We start from the raw sequence: 8,721 nt of genomic DNA, 5'->3' as shown, positions 1-8,721 counted from the left end.
CTATGTGGTGCGCCATTAATAAATAAGATAGTAATGGCGCACCAGTATGACGATGGCGCTGAACAATATGTCTATACTGGCGCCTCCTCAGGTCTTGAGCGTCATGAGTCGGTGCCAGAATTACCGTCTCAACGTGTTATTGACGACCTTCCGGTAGTAAAGAAGTCTAGGAAGAGAGCGAGGAAATGCAAAAAAGCTGATTCTATGATCCAACCGCCTTAGCAGCCTCGGCTTCAGGATGATATAGATATCCCCGATGCAGATAAATGGCATATCCCCGGTCAACCAATCCTACCTGCAACAGCGCTACGGGCCAGATTCGGTGATCTAAGGAGACTTCATGGCGATGTGCTGCGGGTAGAGAAATGCCTCATCGCCTCGAAAGATCCAGTTTAACCACTGAGGGAGTTCCGGACTAGGGGGTGTCCGGATAGACGAACTATCATCATCGGCCGGACTCCAAGACTAAGAAGATACAAGATTGAAGACTTCGTCCCGTGTCCGGATGGGACTTTCCTTGGCGTGGAAGGCAAGCTTGGCGATACGGATATGTAGATCTCCTACCATTGTAACCGACTCTGTGTAACCCTAGCCCTCTTCGGTGTCTATATAAACCAGATGGCTTTAGTCCATAGGATGAACAACAATCATACCATAGGCTAGCTTCTAGGGTTTAGCCTCCTTGATCTCATGGTAGATCTACTCTTGTAACCCACATCATCAATATTAATCAAGAAGGACGTAGGGTTTTACCTCCATCAAGAGGGCCCGAACCTGGGTAAAAACATTGTGTCCCTCGTCTCCTGTTACCATCCGCCTAGACGCACAGATCGGGACCCCCTACCCGAGATCCGCCAGTTTTGACATCGACACCCACTCTACGTGGTTAATGTTCCGCGGCAAATGTCGTACGTCGACAGCTTCCCTGTGGATAAGTTCTTCCTCCCATTCGATTACATATTCGACATGTTTCACGTGAAGAAGTTGGATTTTACGTTTGTCTGCCTTTATGCCTTGCACATGAACTACATCATTGGGGTTGAGCAGATACGTCATATCTGTGTCGCTGACCCGTACTACATGCACGAGAGCTTCTTGGGAGTCTGTGCAGAGCAGCGTGAATATGCGACGGATTACATCGTCAGTTTCATGCTCGCCAATAAGGACAAGGAGGCGATTCTCGTGCCTTATCATCCCGTGTAAGTCATCCGCGTTGTAAGTCCCTTGTCTCCTGTTACCATCCGCCTAGACGCACAGATCGGGACCCCCTACCCGAGATCCGCCGGTTTTGACACCGACATTTGTGCTTTCATTGAGAGTTCCTGTGTGTCGTCACCGATAGGCTCGATGGCTTCTTCGATCATCATCAATGAGGCAGTCCAGGGTGAGACCTTCCTTCCCGGACAGACTTTCGTATTCGGCGGCTTGGCACTACGGGCCAATTCGCTTGGCCGTCTAGAGCAGATTGCAAGTTACGCCCCCGGCCGTCAGGTGAGATTAGGAAGTTTGGACTTCACGGCTGACATCCGCGGGAACTTGATCTTCGACTGATTCGAGCCACAGCCGAGCGCGCCGCACTGTCACGTCGGGCATGATTTAGCTCTGCCGCCGGACAGTACCCTGGAGGCCGCACTTGAGCCCGCTCCGATCTTCAATTCGGAGCCAGCCGCACAGATCGAGGACGGATGGCTAGACATCGCCTCGGGCGCCGCAACCTCTACGGCGATAGAGCCGAACACTGATTTTGTCCCTCACGAGGCTCGTGACTCCGAGGTGCCGGACTCCCTGCCGGACTCCGAACCTCCCGCGCCCTCACCAATCGAATCTGGTTGGGTGCCGGTCATGGAGTTTACGGCCCCGGACATCTTTCAACACTCGCCTTTCGGAGATATCCTGAGTTCATTAAGGTACCTCTCATTATCAGGAGAGCCCTGGCCGGACTGCGGCTAGGACGGCTGGGATGCGGATGACGAAGAAATTCAAAACCCACCCACCGCCCACTTGATAGCCACTGTCGATGATCTAACCGAGATGCTAGACTACGACTCCGAAGACATCGACGGTATGGATGACGATGCCGGAGATGACCAAGAACCAGCGCCTCCTGGGCACTGGAAAGCCACCCCAACTCAGGACGTATACATGGTGGATACAACAAAAGGAGGCGATAATGAAGAAAAACGGGACGTGGCGAAGGACAACTCCCCCAACAAACAAACAAAACGGCGACGCAAGCACCGCCCGAGGACCGGCCTCAATAAAAATGGCACCCATATGGACCCGGCCTTAGAGCAGGGTGTAGCAGTGGACAACGCACGTGCCACCAAGCAGCCATCCAAACATGATGAACCGGACAGGCAACCCATCCCTGGCGAAGATGATCTCACATCACCAGAGCAAAGTACTCAACAGCGCAGATAAACATGGCGCCAGTCATCAGACAAATAGCTACCCGAAGCGCAAGCTGTTGCCCGAATTTGACGAGGAGGCCATAGAGCCCCCGCTGCCAAAAAAGAAAGAAGCCGCCTGGCTGGATAGACGACCAGATGACAGGCCAAGAGCAACAAGGGGCGCCGCACACAAACCGGCACACGATCAGCATAAAGATCCTCGGAAAAAGGATGATCCAGTCAAATCTATTTATGGGCCAAAAAAGAAGACTCCAGGAAGCAACACAAACCGCAGAGCATTTGAAGACAATGTCACACCCAAATACAGGGGCGCCGCACACCCACTATGTTTCACCGACGAGGTACTGGATCATGCATTTCCAGCGGGTTTCAAACCCGTAAACATAGAGGCATATGACGGAACGACAGACCCGGAGTCTGGATTGAGGATTATATCCTACACATACATATGGCCAGAGGAGATGATATCCATGCGATAAAATACCTGCCCCTCAAGCTCAAAGGGCCAGCTCGGCATTGGCTTAAAATCCTCCCAGAAAACACCATTGGAAGTTGGGAAGAGCTTGAAGACGCGTTTCGAGCAAATTTTCAAGGGACTTATGTCCGCCCTTCGGATGTAGACGATTTAAGTCACATAACTCAACAGCCCGGAGAGTCAGCAGGCAAATTCTGGAACAGGTTCCTCACTAAAAAGAACCAAATAGTCGACTGTCCGGACGTTGAAGCCTTAGCAGCCTTTAAACACAACGTCCGAGACGAATGGCTCGCCAGACACCTCGCCCAGGAAAAACCAAGAACAATGGCCACACTAACAAGCCTCATGACCCGCTTTTGCGCGGGGGAAGATAACTGGCTGGCTAGATGCAGCACCAGCGACCCGAGTACATCCGAAGTCAGGGATGGAAATGGGAAATCTCGACGCAGAAAGGATCAACGCCGGAATAAGGAAAATGGCCCAAACAGTACGACGGTCAATGCCGGATTCAGAAACTCTCGACAGAACAACAAAATGCTGTCCCTCAAGGACAACAGTGATGAGCTATCCAACCTAAACAAGATCCTAGACAGACTATGTCAAATACATGGTACCTTCGGAAAGGCTGCAAACCATACCCACAGAGATTGTTGGGTCTTCAAGCAGTCCGACAGACTTAACGCCGAACACAAGGGGCTCGATACACCAAGCGAAACTGACGAACCCCAAAAGCAGCACTCCGGAAAACAGAAGACTTTCCCACTAGAAGTCAAAACAGTGAACTCACTTCATATGATATCACGGCAACAAAGCGCGGCTCCTGCCATGTCAGGACACTGTCTGCAGAATGGGGATAGACCCTACCAACATTCGCCATAACAGCACTCCCTTCAAAGGAGCGACGCTAGGCCTTTAAGCCAACTATATGGGCTCTGTACCACTAGAGGTTGTGTTCGGCTCATCCGACAACCGCCATCACGAAAGGCTCACTCTTCGCCGCACCCCATTACATAGTTGCTAGCAAGCACTACTGGGACGCAAAGCTTTCGCCCGCTTTAATGCCTTACCACACTACACGGCTCCTATACCTACGATACCCGGTTAACGCGGCATAATCTCATTAAAGAGTAACTACGAGAGTTCCTCGACCACGGAGAGCGCGGGGCTGCTTGGACAGCCACTCCGACCTTGAAGGTCAAGGCCCCTAAATACGGGTCATTCAGACCCCGGACACGATTAGGCGAGTCTGGCGTGAATAATCAAGGGGCTTCCCAGCCGCATACCCCCTTTATAAGGGGTCGCGCGAGCCAATAAAGCTCAACTTTCTTTATCTACCAAATTATCCTCTATTTTAACATAACTTTTGCACGATATTTCTTAGAAACTAAGTCCTTCTCTTTTACAGATGAAGCACGTGCTACACCCGTCCAGGACACAGCACAACAGCGACATAGGCGCATACGTGCAGCAGGGACCCGTTGCAAGGATTCTTTTCAGATTAAGACCCTGTGTAAACCTTTCTTACTGTCTCTTGTTGATACACATCCCCCGGTTTCATACCATGGCCGAGGAGGAGGCTGGCGTTTTGGCATTGGCCGCGTCAGAAGTTCCCGTCTGTACCTGGACACTAGGGGCTTAGGGCATTGTTCTGCCCGGTATCATAAAGACCGAACACCTCAGGGAGTGTTCGGCGTCTCGAGTTAGGCCTTATATGCATCAGCTCCGAATCATGTCTTTGGTCAAATGTTGGGTTTGCCCGGCTCCTGTGTTTTGCTGCCTTACATTCCGTATCACCGGCTAACGCGGCACCAGGAGAACTACTGCGATTGTGCCCCGGTTCGGCCGGGCGAGCACCTCAGTAGAGAAAGCCGAAAACGGACTGTCATGATATAGCGAGAGTCTGGTCAACCACTCGATCGACAATTGGAATGTTTAGAATTCCTCCGCTTTGACGAAGGACCGCTTCCCGGTCAGGCACATACGCACCCCGAGTTCGGAGATGAGCGGTGCCGCCAGGGGCTATATAGTAGCCCCACATTCGAGCTCCTATGGCTAAGTGAAAGTGATAAAGCATTATAGTCTGGTTGCCTAGTTTGCTACGCTATCACCTCCTTAAAAGGACCAAGACGTTGGATTAAGTGTGACGGAGCGTTTTTCGTTTTGCAAACACCCCCGCACCATGTGTGTGGGGGCTGAAGCCAAAGACTGCCATCTTTCAGATTATACATAAACATACGGCCGCACAGGAGATAGTTCAATACTTGAGCTCACAAGTATAAAAAGCTATTGTCTTATAAACATGATCTCAGAAATCATACATGTTACTCAAACATAACATTTTTTGAGCACTGCGACTCTATTAAACGAGCGCCCTGTAGGCTTCCTCAAAATAGTGCTCGGTGGGGAACCGGCTTCTATCCGAACCCTGGGATGCAACAGCGGTGGCATCCATCTCAGCCCAGTATGTCTTACCACGGGCAAGAGCCATCCGCGCACCTTCTATACACGCCGACCGCTTCATCGCCCCAATACGCGGCACCACCCCAAGGAATTGCTACAACAAGCTAAAATAACTCTTCGGCTTGGGTCTTCCCGGCCACAGGCGAGTGACCACATCTGTCATGGCAAGTCCGGACAATCTATTTAGCTCAGCCCACTCAACCAGCTGACCACTCAGCGGAAGTTGACGCTCCGGACTATGGAATTGAGACCAGAAGAGCTCTTCCATTTCGTGACCCTTCTGGCTTCGGAAGTGCACGACTGCATCCGCCGCACTCGCTGCCAAGTCCAGATAAGGATCCTCCGCACCATACAATCGGCCAAGCTGAGCATACTTCGGATCCGTGAACTTCCTGCGCAGCATAAAGGGCTTTCGAGCCACAATGTCTCGGATTTTACGCAGTTCCTCCTTCATAGCCCGCATCGCACTACGGGCATCCTTGGCTTCGGCGTCGGCCTTCTTCAGGTCCTCTTGTTCCGCTCGACGTTCTCTTTCAAGAACCTCCTGGCGGTCGGTAGAAACTTTTAATTTTGCGGCCATTCCGGCCATCTCCTCCCTGCTTCGGCAGTGAGCAGCCTTCTCGGCTTCTAGCTCTTCCGCTGCCTTCGAGGCAGCCGCCTCGCTTTTTCTGGCTTGCTCCTTGGCCCGAGCAAGTTCGGCTCAAAGGCCTTCCATAGCAGCAGCGCCATCTGCATCAAGCATGCAAATTGTAAGGGACGGGCATCAGCTCCCTTACTAGGCGACCGTGGAGCAACCACATACCTTGTGACTCATCAAGTCGTTTATTGACCAGCGAGATGTCCGCATCCACAACGTCGAGTTGCCTTCTCAGCTCAGCAACCCCATTAGTCCGGCTGGCCACCGGACGATCCGCCACCTGCATAGGAAAGGCAGCATTCTATAACTAAGATTACGATCCTTGGCACGCTATCGCTTTCGACAGCATAGCAAGTCTCAAGGGCTACTATCTGTACAGGGCGCACTTCATGTGCAAAACTATCAAAGGGTACGTTATTTTTTGCATACCTCAAAGCCCGTCAGCAAGCTTCCGACGGCCTCATACAACCCGCTCTCGGCGGACGAGATCCTTTCAATAACCGTACTCATTAATGTGCGGTGATCTCCCGAGATGGACGCCCTCTTAAGCAAATCCTGCAGTTCCACCGGCAGTACTCCAGTGGGTGCCGAACTCTCAGGCCCCGCCGGACTCGGGGAGACCCTCCATGACGACACCTCAGGGTCGTCCGCCCCGCACGATGGGGCGGCAGATGGAGGCGTTTCACTCTCCATCATCTCCGGACGAAGGTCCCCTGAAGATGAGCTGTGCTGAGACAGGCTGAGATCCGAACTACAAGATGAAAACTTCGGTTACGCTCAAAAATTAAGCAGGGGTATCCACTATTACAAAATTCCTACTTTTTTTACTTACGGCTCGCTGGAGGGCTGGTTCCTCCTAGGAGATAGTGCGGTCGGGGCTCTCCCCAGCACAGGACCTTCCGGCACGGATTTCTTTCCCCGCTTCGAGGCCTTGGCCTCCGGGTCTTCGGAAGCTGTCCTCTTCTCCCCCTGGAGGGAGGGACTCTCGATTCCTCCCTTATTGAAATCAAAGGCAGGTGGCGCCACCCATTTGGTGCCCCTGGGAGCTGTGATATAAAACCACTCTTGTTGCCACAAACTAAGCTCCTCTTGAAAAGAGCCCTCGGGCCATGGAGCCTCAACATTCTTTCTTATAACGGACCCTCTGTACTCTGCCTCCTGCCCCTTGATCATCTTCAGTTCCACTTTGAAGCTTTTGAGCCACAGTCCAAAGTGAGGGGTAATGCGGAGGAAGGCTTCACATACGACAATGAACGATGAGATATGGAGGATGTACTCCGGATCCAAGTCCTGACATTCCAGCCCGTAATAGAACATGATCCCCCTCACGAAGGGGTCCGTCAGGAAGCCTAACCCCCGAAGGAAGTGAGACATGAACACCATGCTCTCACCAGGCTTAGGAGTGGGAATAACCTGCCCTTGGGCGGGCAGCTTGTGCGAAATTTCGCCTGTTAGATACCGGGCATCTCTCAGCTTTAGCACGTCTTCTTCCGTGACGGAGGAAGGCATCCACCGTCCTTGCAGGTCGGAGCCGGACATCCTTGGAGGTCCGAAGCGCCTGAATCTAGAGCTTTGGGTGTTGGAACTCGAGGCGAGGGGCGGATTCGATTGAGATTGAAAGAAAGGAGTAGGCCTTGGTCTCGTTATAAAGAGGTTGAATACAAAGAGCCCTCCCCGTGACCGTTCAGGACTCGCCTTCGATAGAGGAGACGTGCCAACGGGCGTGGTTGGGTTACCCACGCCCGTATTGATGAGAATCCCAGAATAAGGGGACACGATCTTTGCTTTGACAAGACATGCCAAGGAAACTGCCTCACTAAACGCGCTGAGGTGGAACAGTAAAAATGATTCGAATAAAGGCTTGGCCGTGGTGTGATGTCACACCATGAAATACGTCAACAAATTGAACTTGTGTAAATATTATTCTCTCTACGGTGGTATGTGGAACTTATTTTGCAGAGCCGGACACTATCCTCGTGTTCAAAATCATCTATGAAGTATTCAGAGAAGGAACCCTCCTTGCAATGCCGAAGATAATATGCGCGCCGGACTCGTCGTCATTGAAGCCCGGTTCAGGGGCTACTGAGGGAGTCCTGGACTAGGGGGTGTCCGGATAAACGAACTATCACCTTCGGCCGGACTCCTGGATTATGAAGATACAAGATTGAAGACTATGTCCCGTGTCCGGATGGGAATTTTCTTGGCGTGGAAGACAAGCTTGGCGTTACGGATATGTAGATCTCCTACCATTGTAACCGACTCTGTGTAACCCTAACCCTCTCCAATATCTATATAAACCGGAGGGTTTTAGTCCGTAGGACGAACAACAATCATACCATACGCTAGCTTCTAGGGTTTAGCCTCTTTGATCTCGTGGTAGATATACTCTTGTACTACCCATATCATCAATATTAATCAAGCAGGAGTAGGGTTTTACCTCCATCGAGAGGGCCGGAACCTGGGTAAAAACATCGTGTCCCTTGTCTCCTGTTACCATCCGCCTAGACGCAGAGTTCGGGACCCCCTACCCGAGATCTGCCGGTTTTGACACCGACAACCACCCTATTTACTAATGATGAGAAGTCTCGCTATTATTATATCCTTAAGATATTTCCGTTCTCGTTAAAGGGTGATGCTAAGACTTGGTATAATTCTCTTGCTCCTAGTTGTGTTCGTATTCCCCAGGATATGATTTATTACTTCTCTGCTAAATATTTCCCTACTCATAAGAAACAAGC

The sequence above is a fragment of the Triticum dicoccoides genome, chromosome 1B (assembly GCF_002162155.2).
Source record: "Triticum dicoccoides isolate Atlit2015 ecotype Zavitan chromosome 1B, WEW_v2.0, whole genome shotgun sequence".
Classification (NCBI taxonomy): Eukaryota; Viridiplantae; Streptophyta; class Magnoliopsida; order Poales; family Poaceae; genus Triticum; species Triticum dicoccoides.
The sequence above is the reverse complement of the archived record's forward strand: the minus strand, read 5'-3'. Positions refer to the sequence as shown.